Source organism: Vulpes lagopus, chromosome 10 (assembly GCF_018345385.1).
Source record: "Vulpes lagopus strain Blue_001 chromosome 10, ASM1834538v1, whole genome shotgun sequence".
Lineage (NCBI taxonomy): Eukaryota > Metazoa > Chordata > Mammalia > Carnivora > Canidae > Vulpes > Vulpes lagopus.
Window position 1 is genome coordinate 44,905,377 of NC_054833.1, and position 12,722 is coordinate 44,918,098.

At 38.7% G+C, this 12,722-nt stretch overlaps 1 protein-coding gene across 1 annotated transcript in view; it reads left to right on the top strand.

Annotated features, from left to right (window-relative positions):
* Positions 1-1,042: 1,042 nt before the first annotated feature.
* NXPE4 (neurexophilin and PC-esterase domain family member 4) overlaps positions 1,043-12,722 on the top strand; it is a 91,211-nt gene continuing 79,531 nt past the window's right edge. Inside the window, exon 1 of the mRNA XM_041771636.1 lies at positions 1,043-1,083. The gene's annotated coding sequence lies outside the window, so the exon portion shown is untranslated. The remainder of the gene's footprint in view (positions 1,084-12,722) is intronic.

Here is a 12,722-nt window from a genome sequence, read left to right on the forward strand (position 1 = left end):
AAAGACGTCCTGCTGATACTTGTTTGCTATGTTGAGAATGTCCTATCAATGACTAAAAGTGACTATTCTGCAGTGCATGTACAGAAATGTTTAATAACACTTATAATAAAGATGATACTTCCATACTATGTTGAGAACAGTATTATATCACTTAATGGAAATTTTACACAATCTGTAATGTATATGGAAAAGTGTTTAAAGATGTCTGTAAGAGAGAAGCATAGGTAGAGAGGTATTTAAATATACATGAAATAAAAATGTTTCTAAGAATGCTTTTGCTTACTATGCTGAGAGCAGAATTATTTCAGTCAATGGATGTATTGACCAGACTTTATTGCATGAATAAAATTAACAATAAAATTGCATAATTAAAATTAACAATATATATATATATATATATTTTTTTTTAAATGAAGTTCTGTGGTGCCTCACAGCACAAAGCCCTCTCTTCACCAGAACCAGGCACTTGAAAGAGTACCTTCTATGTGGGCTGCATGCACCCAGTGTTGTTGTGGCTGAGCTGTGTTTGTCTTCAGTCCAATTAGCATCAGTGGTCCCCTTACCTTTTGTGGGTGCACTGGGCAGTGTTTGGTCCCTGTGCTATTAAGAGTCCTGTCTGAGACTTCCACAGGCTTGTAGTTGAGTGGTGTCAGCAGTCTGAGAAGATCCTTCTCTCAGCCTACTTTCTAAAGCTGCAGTCACACTAAACTGCAGGGCACTTTCCCTGTTCTGCTCATTTTGAAGCTATCTTTGGTGGGTGGGACTGGCAGTCAAACTAATGCCTACCCTAAATCCATCTGCTGGGGCTGCAGTCACCCCAACCTACAGGCTGTTCTCCCTACATTGTCTCCTGTGAGGCTTTCATTGGTGAGGAGGGCCAGCAGTCAGACCAGATGCCTGCTCCTAGTCCATCTGGCATGGTTGCAGTTGTACTGATTGGAAGGGCACTCTCTGTGTGCTGCCAGCTATAAGGTTCAGCTGCTGGGCCTATGTATACATTGATGTGTGTGGTTATCTTCCCCTCTCCCCAGGTCAGGAGTCACTTTGGAGTGGTGCTGGTCCCTGCTTGGAATCCTTTGCAAGGTATGTAGGGGCAGGAACTACTTTGAAAGGATGCCTGCAGAGGGGGGCAGGTTGGTTGGAGTGGGTCTTCAAGACAACATGAAAGTGGGGTCCACAGTGCTTGTAAGATAAATGGAAAGTATTTGCTCTGATTCCTGCAAGTGTCTTGCAACATAAACTTGAGGGGTAGGAGTAGGAGAGAAATAACCCTGACCAGCACTTTTGTTCTTGGAGAAATCTCCTAAAGATCTCTGTAACCCCCACCCCAGAGCCTGTGCTGATATTAGTAAATAAATCTCCTTGTATGCCCCCAGGTGCTTTTCAAACTGCTGTTTCTATGCTGTATCTTAGCCAGGTTATTATCTTGGTTCTTTAAGGGTAAGGACTCCATTTCCTATCACCCTCTGGCTCTCCCAGACTTAAGCCTGCTGAATTTTAAGGTATGCAGAGTTAAGCCCTGCAGATGGTAAAAACTCACAAAACTAAACCCCACTGGCTTCCTCCCACCCCCCACTGGCTTTTGAAGTGAAAATGTTATGGGGACTCCTCTTTCCTGTGTAGGTGTCCCATGTCTGGGGTACCTGGTATAGGGTTTGACCCTCTCTTCCATGTTTGTGGTATCCCTCCCATTTGTGGTGAGTCCAGCAGACTCCAAACAGGGTTTGGTCTCCATGCCTCTGTTCCTTTTTGATGCGGCCTTCTCTACAGTTACCTGTAGAAAATTTGTTCTGTCAGTCTTTTGGTTCATTTTCAGAGTTGCACTAATGTGGCTGTTACCTTGATGTGTCCACGTGGTGAAGTTAGCTCAGAACCCTCCTATTCTGTCATCTTCTCAAACTTCTTTCCTAATGTATTTAAAGTCCCTGATTTCTTCAGTAATATCTCTTCTTTCATTCCTGATATCTGTTATTTATGTCTTTTATTTCCTTTTAAGTTAGGCTCACATTTTGTCAATTTTATTGATCATTTTAAAGAACCAGTGTTAGTTCTCTTGATTTTTCTCTACTGTGTTTCTCTTTCCTACTTTAATAATTTCTACTGTACTATTTATTTCCTTCTTGCCTTCTCTAGATTTTTAAGATGGAATTTTAGGTTTGAAGTAATACCTTTTTTCTTTTCTAGAATAACCATTTAATGTTATAAATTTTACTCTAGCACTGGTTTACCTGTATACAACAAGGATTAAATTATATTGCCATTTTTGTTCAGTTCAAAGTATTTTCTACTATATCTTGAGACTGTTGCTTTGATCTATAGAGGTATGATATTTAATTTCCAAGTGCTTGGAGATTTACCAGTTATTCTGTTATGTATTTCCAGATTAATTTCATTATGGTCAAAGAACTTACCTTGTATGATTTCAATTATTTTAAAATTTAAGGTTTGTCTTATGACTCAAAATATATTTTGTCTTTGTTAATATTTCATATTCATTGAAAAGAAATGTATATTCTGCTGTTGGGTGAAATATTTTTTAAATGTCAATTAGGTCAAGTTAATTATGTTCTTAATTCTTTTATATATTTGCTTACTACTAGTTTCCTTGAGCTGCCATAACAAATTACCACAATTTTGGTGGCTTAAAACTACTTTATTCTCTCACAGTTATGGAGGCCAGCAGTCCTAAATCAAGGTGTCAACAGAGTTGATTCCTTTGGAGGTTCTGAGGGAAAATGTATTCCATGCTTCCCTAACTTCTAGTGGCTGCTAGCAATTCTTAGTATTCTTGACTTATAGATGTATCATTTCAATCTTTGCCATTATCTTCACATCATCATCCCCTCTGTATGTTGTCTCCCCTTCTCTTAAAAGGACACTTGTCATTAAATTTAGGGCTTACCCTAGGGGCACCTGGTTGGCTTAATTGGTTAAGCATCTGCCTTCAGCTTGGGTCATGATCTTGGTGTCCTCGGATCAGGCCCTACATTGGGCTCCCTGCTCAGCAGGGAGTCTGCTTCTCCCTTTCCCTCTGCCCTCCCTACTACTCATGCATTCATTCTCTCTCTCTCTCTCTCTCTCTCTCTCTCTCTCTCTCTCTCATAAAATCTTGTAAAAATAATAGTAAATTTAGGGTCCAGCCTAATCCAAGATGGTCTACTCTCAAGATCTTTAATTTAATTACATCTGCAAAGAGTATCTTACTAACTAGCTTACATTTCATGGTTTTAGATAGACCTACCTATCTTTTTTGTAGGATACCAGTCAACCTACTACACTACTAAGGGCACTGTAGAAGTCGCCAGCTATTACCAATTTTGGATTTGTCCTTTCTCTTTTTGTTGTCCTTTTTCCTTTCATTTATATGTGCTTTTGATATGTTTTGAAGCTCTCATGTCAGTTGTACACAAATTTATGGTTAAGAATTTAGGGTGAATTGACCCTTTTATCATTATAGAATGATCCTATTCACTTCTGATGATGTTTCTTTTCCTGAAATCTACATTTGATATTAATAAATCCATACCAGCATTATTTTGGTTCATATTTGCATGGCATATCTCTTCATATTATCATCCCCTGACAACCAGCATACTGACACTGATACATAGTCAAGATACAGAACATTTCCATTACCACAAGTCACCTTGACATTCCCTTTCCTACCCATACCTCCTTCCCTCCCACCCCTACTCCTTCTTAGCCTCTTTAATCCCTGGCAACCAATTACCTGTTCTCCATTTCTATAATTTTGTCATATCAAAAACATTATGTAATGGAATCACATAACATATGAGTCATAAAGATGAGCAAGGACAAAGAATTTTTGTGCCAAATTCTTAGAGTTAGACATATAAAGAGGAAAGTCTCTTTAAAATAGTAGTAGCAAGGCTAGAGTCAGCAGTCAATGCTAAATTTCACTCTTAGTTCAATTGCCTCATTCTTTTAATAACCTATCTCAAAACACATATGCATAAAGTTAGGGATATATATTTCAAATAAATGTTAGAGATAAATATGTGTGTGTGTATTTCAAATACATGTTTCATATTACAGACCCTAATATATAGGATCTTTTTCTGAAGATTCTAAGCTCTTTTATTCATCATGGTCTATCTGACCAAATATCACCTATTAATACATAATTCTACTCTTCTTTCCTTTTCTAACCCTTCTAGTCATTGACTGAAAATTTTGAAGAATTTAGCATATAGTCTTCTTCATTATTAAAATCTCTGACATCTTCCTAGTAGAACTTGTTGTCCATTGAGACGACCGTTTGATTCCTAGATCTCTTTACTCCTTAACCTTCTCAGATTTAAAGACCCATAAGAGTCATCAAATGGCAATTCAATTTCCTATTCCCCTGCCCAGCTTAAATATAGCTGCATTTTTTTCTTTCCTACTTCCTAGATGTTCCTGTTAGTTTCTTTCCACAAGAATTGAACTATATTCAAGTCCTTCCCAAAAGGAAAAAAATATTTTTGAGCCTATTTCCTTTACTACCCTAACTTTTACTTATTCCTCAACCCCACCCAGTTAACCTCACCAATCCTCTTCAATCTCTGTACTCCCTTTCTCTCCTACCACTCATTTTTTTAAAAAGATTTTATTTATTTGTTCATGAGAGACACAGATAGAGACAGAGACATAGCCAGAGGGAAAAGCAGGCTCCCTGTGGGGAGCCCAATGCTGGACTCAGTCCCAGGACCCCAGGATCATGATCTGAGCCAAAGGCAGATGCTCAACCTCTGAGCCACTGAGGTATCCCTACCAATCAGTTTTTTAACCAGTGCTTTTTTTCCCCTTGAGGCAATACCATTTAGCAATTTTTACTTCTCCTTCTATATCTCACTCAAGGACTGTCACAAACTCCAATGACTTGAACTGCCATTTATATTCTGATTCTTCCTAGATCAATTTTTTAAAACCAGGTCTCTCTCAGCTTCAAATCTGTATATTCAACAGTCTACTGAAGCAATATCTCCATGTGGATAACCTGAAAACTCCTCAAACATAGACTGTTCATACTTAAATTTATGTTTTTCTTCCAAAACCATTTATCCTACTGTTCTATACTTCAGTGAATGGCATGCATTAGCCATGCACCTGTACATCTCTGAAATGATTTCTGCCTGTAAACCCACCCCTCTTAAACCCCATAGTCAACTATTTCTGTCAATTCTATCTCAAACTGACTTTTCTCCATCCTCAGTTAGTACGTTATTTCAAGTGACCATTACTTCCTACCTGGATTACTTCCTACCTGGACAGCCTTCTGTTAGTTGACAGTTATTTACTAAGCCTCTACTATGTGTCAGTCACTGTTTTGGGTGCTTAAGATATACCAACAAATAAATACAGATAAAAATGCTTGCTCTTAGGCAGGGCACCTTTTAGTAGGTAAAGATGGACAATAATCCATGAACATAATAAATACATAAATCATGTAATACTTTAGAAAGTGAAAAGTATTATTGCAAAGAAATCAAAATCAAGTGGAGTAAGGGAAATGTTAAGACATGAGAGTAGGACTATTTCTAATGTTAAATAAAGAAGACATTTGAGCAAAGACTTGAAGAAAGAGAGTTAGCTATGTGGAACCTGGAGGAAAAGAAGCCAGAAGAAACAGCCATCGTAAGAATGTCGTGGGCCAGCTTAAGTGAGTTTCTGTTTCCTTTTAATTAACTGGGCCTGAAACACTGTGCCAAGGAGTTTGGACTCTACCATGCTACAGGAAGAGCCACTGAAGGTGGTTAGGGTAACATATCTACATTGTCATTCTAGAAATATAATCTGATTCTTGGACACAAAGAGGACCATCTATATTTCTGTATCCTTAATACTTAGCCCAGTGTCAGACACACAATCTATATTCAACAAATGTTTGTTGAATGAATGATGAAAGCAGGCTTAGACAGAGGCAGGGAAATTAATTAGAAGACTGTTTTAACAACAAGGATGAGAAATTACAAAGAACTGAGCTAAATTGAGGTAATGGAGATGGAGAAAAAAGGATCGATTTGAGAGATATTTCGGAGTTAGAATTTATGAGGCTTAGTGGTGGATTGCCTGTGGAGAGAGTTTGGGTCTTATTGACTAATGAGCTGTGGCAACATGGGAGAAATGGGAGAAAGAGTAGGGAATTTGTTTTCATTTGATTTTGTTTGTGCCAAGAAGGGTGGTAAGAGAGATGATAAATTCAGTGTAAATTTCTTTGGTTACAATACTAGTCAAAGATGGGGTGGAGATAACTGATGAGGAGCACATGCTCAAGAGCAAGGCACAGAAGAGGTCTCAGCTTTGGGGCTACATTGGCAGAGAGTCTCAAACTTTAGCAGGTATAAGAATAGCAAGGGAGCTTGTTAATACTTTGTAATATTAGGCTCAATCCCAAAGTTTTCCTTTCAGTAGTTCTGGAGCAGGGCCAAGGGATCTGCATTTTGCACACATGCACAGACATAGGTATTGTTCTGGTGCATAGACTGGCCAGACCTCACTGTAGGAAACACTAATATTAGTAGTAAATTATGGGACCTGAACATGTGAATTAAAAGGTATAAGTGTGAGAGAGAAGAGGATTGGAGAGGAAAAAAAATCTAGAGAGCACAGATATTACAGACAGAACTCACAAAAAGAAACAAATCTTATGAGCTGTGCTCTGAGAGCTCTATTATTAACCAGTTGACATCATTGTCTCAATGTCCTAGACTTATGGTTGTTTTTGTTTTGTTTTGTTTTGTTTTTTTAAAGTAATCTCTATACCCAATGTGGGACTCAAATTTACAACCCCAGGGTTAAGAGTTGTATGCTCTACCGACTGAAACAGTCAGTGTCCCCTCTCCAATTTATTTTTAAGTAGGCCTCATGCCCAACATGGGGCTTAAACTCACAACCTCATGATCAAGAATTGCATGCTCTACAGACTGTGCCAACTAGACACCCCTTATGGTCCTTTTTGTTTGGATCTGGAAGTTTGTATTAGACAAAGGTCAGAGAGAGACCCCTTTAAAAGAAGTTGTACTCAAATTTGGAAGTGTCTTGAATGGTGATACTAAGGAGTTTGATCTCATTGGTGCTGTCATCTGTGTGGAGTTTTTTTTTTTTAATTTATTTTTTTATTTTACGATAGTCACAGAGAGAGAGAGAGAGAGAGAGAGAGGCAGAGACATAGGCAGAGGGAGAAGCAGGCTCCATGCACCGGGAGCCTGACGTGGGATTCGATCCTCAGTCTCCAGGATCGCGCCCTGGGCCAAAGGCAGGCGCCAAACCGCTGCGCCACCCAGGGATCCCGGTGCTGTCATCTGTGAAAGCCATTGGTGAGTTTTTGACCAGGACAATAAGATGATAAAAGCAGAAATTTTGAAAATTTAAAGATAAAGATGTATTAAACAGTTGGGAAAAAGAAAAAGTGTAAGCAAGATCAGTTAAGAAAGAATGTAGAAAGGGGGGAAAAAAACTGGTTGAAATATGCAAAATAAATAAGAGACCCCTGTGAAGAAGTTAGAGTGTTGAAACAGATTTAAATGGATTGGAGTCCCAGAGGCCAATGTTGGAGAGAATATTTAGGTGAGATGGTTAGTAGTGCCAAATACTACAGAGTTGGTTGCAAATCCAACTGCCACTAAAAAAAAAAAAAAAATCACATATATATTGTCAAAGGGACTACTGTCAAACAGAGAAACCTCTTTCTTGTTCATGTCTGTTTCTAAGGCCATGTGTTTTTAACTTTTAGTTCCTGCCTTGATAATCAAGGTGAGCTTCCAAAGTCACTATGACCATTTCTGAAATTTTGAAAAAGGAAACCATTCCTACTTTGGGGGTTTTCTGAAGCCAAGTAAATGACCCAGACAATTAAGAAAAATAATCAACTTTAGCAGTAATTTACAAACTGGCATTTGTAAACAAAATGAGTATCCTTTAAGAGAGGACAGGAAAAATAATCACACATTAACTCAAATAATCATGACATTGCTCTGCATACTTTGTTCAGAACTTTCCAGAACATAAATTGTTCTATACAGCTGCTGTCTTCTGGGTTTTGAGAAAGTTCCATTATGTGTTCTACTAGAAATCAGACATAGTGATCCTTCCTGAAGCTGCTGGGAATCAAACTGGCTAAACCTCTTAGGTTAATTCTTTCCTTTGGAGTAACATCAGAGCTCTGAGCCTGTTTTCTCATCAATAATTAGTAGGTATAGCAAACTTTTAGCAACTGCTAATCTAAGAAACATGTTTTTCTGGCCCCCTCCAATGCATCCTAGCATCTAAGTCTCTCTGGGCTACATAAACACACCTGTCACCTGGTGCTGTCTCTTCTTGATCTTGTCTGCCTTGTCAAATTTCATTTCAAATCTATTTGATTTTTAAGCAGCTTGTTTCTACCTCCAGGTTTTTAATCTCATGTCGAAGTAGTTGAGAAACATTGTCATGAGAAGCAATGAAGGGTGTATTCTTTAGAAAAGGCCATTGTTGAATGGCTGGAACTTTAGTTCTTTTTAAGACCTAGAATCCCAAAGGAATGCAGCAAAAAGCTAAGTTGTGGCAATGTTTCTCAAACTTTTTTTTGCCTGGGACCCACAGGAAGAAAATCCTATCAAATCTCATTGCAGAGCATATACACAACATGGGAGTCTGGTAAAACAATACTTAATCCTAACTGCATGTAATTACTGTGATATTTTCTAGTTATTCTATTTTATTCCATTCCATTCTATTCCACTTTTAAAGTATTTCCCGTGCCCAAATAAAATAATTTTACTCTCCCCTAGAGTTGCAATGCACCATTTGAAAAGCACAGACTGACCAGTCTGTGGTTCTCTTTCCTGTCTCTACTATTAACCCTGAAAATAAGAGCTGGAAGGTACCACGCATATGGATGAGCATCTTCTCCATCCTATTCTCTCAGAGGAATTACAACCATGCAGAGTTGCTTTGGTTCAAGCAGTCTTTATTTCAGTGTTGGAGTTTTCTATGAGCTTCATTGATCCAAAGCTGAAATGCCACTTATGGCCACAGCGTGCCAGCTGGCGTCACAGACCTCACTCCCCTCCCTGACCTGCACCTGTTCGCTCCACAAAGCCAGAAGAAAGAAGCCAGGAGGGAGTTATTCACTCTGTTTTAGAGAATAGATCTAATCACAGCCCACTGTCACCTGTAGTTGAGGCCTGACTTACTTTTACACCAAGTGCATTTCCTTTGCTCACGCCTTTGTTTTGCTGTCATGTGGAATTAGTCACTTCCACAGCAGCAGGAGCAATATTTGAAAAACTGGGAAGAGAGAAAACAAAAGCCCTTGACTTGATTTGGCTAGTTTCTCTCAAAATTTGTAGTGCTTTCTCTGTAAACTCTTTCCCTTACTCTAAACAACTACATACCTGAAGCGCTCCAACAATAATAATTAAATCTTAGGCCACCAAAGGAAGAAGAACCACAGGCCTAAATCCTAATGCAGCTTGCATCTATAGGAGGGTAGGATGAATCCAAAAGAGCAAACTCTGTGGACATGAGTATCACTGCCACTAAAGGTAGCAGTACATGGTCACAGTACAGCCATTACCAGGTTGCCTGTTACCACCATAATATACTGGCCATGCTCAATTTGCATTACTCTGCATAGTAATATCTACATAGATAGAAGTGTGGAGAAAAGTATAAGAAGATCTAGATGATCTAGTTATAGTGATATCTAGACATAGCTATGTGTATAGATATGCATTCATGTTTTTCATGTATGTATGTATGTATATATTTATATACATATTACACTTGTGTGTGTGCATCTGTGCCAGTGCCTCCAGACACATATGCATATAAATGTATGGATATCAGAACTGGGATTATGGCATATTGGAAACATGGTAGATATTTTATAAAGGAATTTACTGGGGGGGGGGGGGAACCTATGAATTGGTCCTGCCAGTCCTTCACCAGCCCTTCAGTGGTATGTTTCTCTACTACCTTGTATAGGATCATGACAATTATAACAGCAAGTCTAGGATTCTTAATGTATACACTAGTCTCTTCTCTCTTATATGCAATAGAATGAAAACATTTGGTTCCATAAATCCTTGATGATAAATGTGTGCTCTGAGCTACTGGCATAATCACCATGACCACATAGATAATTGCATAATAAGCAGACAAGGCCTTCATACCCCTAAAATATATAATTAACCCATGTTGGTTTTGTAACAGTTGTTGAGCTAGTCAGGGCAGACACTTCCACTCCCTTAAAACAAAGAGGGGGCCCACAAAACTGGTCTGGGCTCACAGTTCAGCAAATAAGGTGAAGTTAGAGCTTCAGGCCCCTGACCTGTGTGGGCCTGCTGCCCACGGAGGAATGGTTTGGCTCCACAGTCCTTGAGACGGATATGAGAGAAAATGAGCGCAATGGAGAGCTGATCTTTAGTTGAAGTAACATAGTCCTTACTTGTGCTTCTCAAAGTTGTTTTGCCTGGGGAGGGTGGGGGGTAAGGCTGCATTTGTGGGGAAGAGTGTTAGGTACTACAAAGCACATTTTTCCATAGTGTTAATTTTATTCAAAGATGTTGTATGTGTGGTGGGGGAGGCGTTTAAAGCTTTTTAACTGGTAAAAAACTTGAGACATTTTGCCAGTCTAAATTTCAACCATAGGGAAAATGTAACATTTGCTTGGTTTTTTAAGATGAAAGGCTACTGAGGAATTTTAATCTCTTAGCAAGATCTTTTATAACAATATCCATAAGCCCCTGGAGGTTAGAGTTTATTATTCTTTACTTTTGGAATATATTTATGGAGAACTTTGAGCTAAACTCTGAGAAATGCTTTTGGCACATACTCAGAGAAAACCACGAGAATGTGTGTATGTTGCCAGCACCCTTGTGGGAGAGGTTGCCCTGACTTTGTGACCCTAACTATCCAGTCTGAGGACAATGGGGGAAGAAAAAAACATTTGTTCTAGGCAGAACATTAAGAACCCACTCCTGATATCTCCATCCATTTGGAAGATCGTTAAAAATTTTAAGAAGGTTCCCAATCTTTGCTTCTTCCTGCTCAAGAAGGCCTGGCTTTGTCTAGTGCTGCCTGGGCAGGGTGAGTAAGCTGCTCTGATTTGGGGATTCAGCATTAGAAAGACCACTGGCCTATAGACATTTCACATTCTCCATTTCAGCTTTCTTACACATAACAGTGAATTTTGAGGAGGTAACTCTCTATTAGTTATTCTTTTCAAATTTCTAAACTCATTCAGAACTCAGATGAGAGAAGAGAATGTCTTTATAGAACCTTTTTTATGGGGCTCAGCAGTTGAGCCCTTTGGCTCAGGGCCTGATCCCCGTCCAGGGATCGAGTTCCACATCAGACTTCCTGCATGGAGCCTGCTTCTCCCTCTGCCTGTGTCTCTGTATCTTTAATGAATCAATAAATAAAAATCTTAAAAAAAAAAAAAAAAAAAAGAAAAACCTATTTTATTTTTTTTTAAGTTTTACTTGGAGAGAGAGCAAGTACAAAGTACAAGCAAGGAGCAGGGGATAGGGAGAAGACTCCTCACTGAGCAGGGAACCTAATATGGAGCTCAATCCCAGGACCCTAGGATCATAACCTGAGCAGATGCTTAACCAACTGATCCCCCCAGGCACCCCAAGAACCGTTTTTAAAAATAGGAATTTTGTCAATAGAATGTGCCATCAACTGCACTCAAACTTTTTATTCATCTTCTCATTGAGCAGTTATAAACTTGGAGAGGTAGAAAACATTATTCCTATTACATACATGGAAAAAAGGGAGACTCAGAAAAGTAAAATAATTTGCTTGTATTTGTATAAGCCTGTGTCTAAGCTAAGAGTAGAGAAGTACAAACTATATCCCATGAACCAAATCTAGTCCATGGCCTATTTTGTAAAAGGTTTTCTTGGAAGACCACCATGTCCATAGGCTTACTTATTGCCTATAGATGCTTTTTCTCACAACAACAGAATAGGCAACAGAGTTGGGTAATTGTGACAGAGGTCCTGGGATCCATAAACTTAAAATACAATCTGACCCTTGACAGAAAAAAATTGCTGATGACCCCTGATCTAAACGATGTAATAACTTGTATTAGTAAGAGTAAAAAAGTGAGTGTGCTGCAAGAAGAGGAGGTTGTGCTCACTATGTGGAGTAGTGAAGTGACAGAGAAATTATGGCTAATGACAAGTTGCAGCATGTGCCCATGGGTCTGATTTGTGAAGTGGTATGGAGAAGAAGGTCATGGATTGAAGACAGACAAACTATGTAGACTTAGATGTCAGATGTGTCATCCTTGAGGTTATTAAAAACTCAATGAGAAAAGGGAGGAAGGTCATGAACTCCATGCTAAACTCTTCTACAATGCAAGAGAGAGATTGACAAATGGCAAAGGAGGGTGGTGAGGGGTTGTAGCAGAATAGAATGATCCTCAGAAACAGGAAGAATTCCACAGAAAAGGATGGGATTGGTGAAACCAAGGATGGTTTTCATTCCATAGTCCGTATTTACTGTCCTCTAACCTCAGAGTGAGCAGATTTTCCCTCAGTTTGTTTCCAACAGGTCATGCATTCCATTAGAAGATATATTCCACAGATATTTTTTTTTTGTTTTAACAATTTTGTTGAGTTGGAATATACATACCATAAAATTCACCCAGTTTAATCATAGTTACAGTTAACTATGATAGCTGTATGTTAACAAATGTACCTAGTTATGAAACCAAAGCACACAATTAA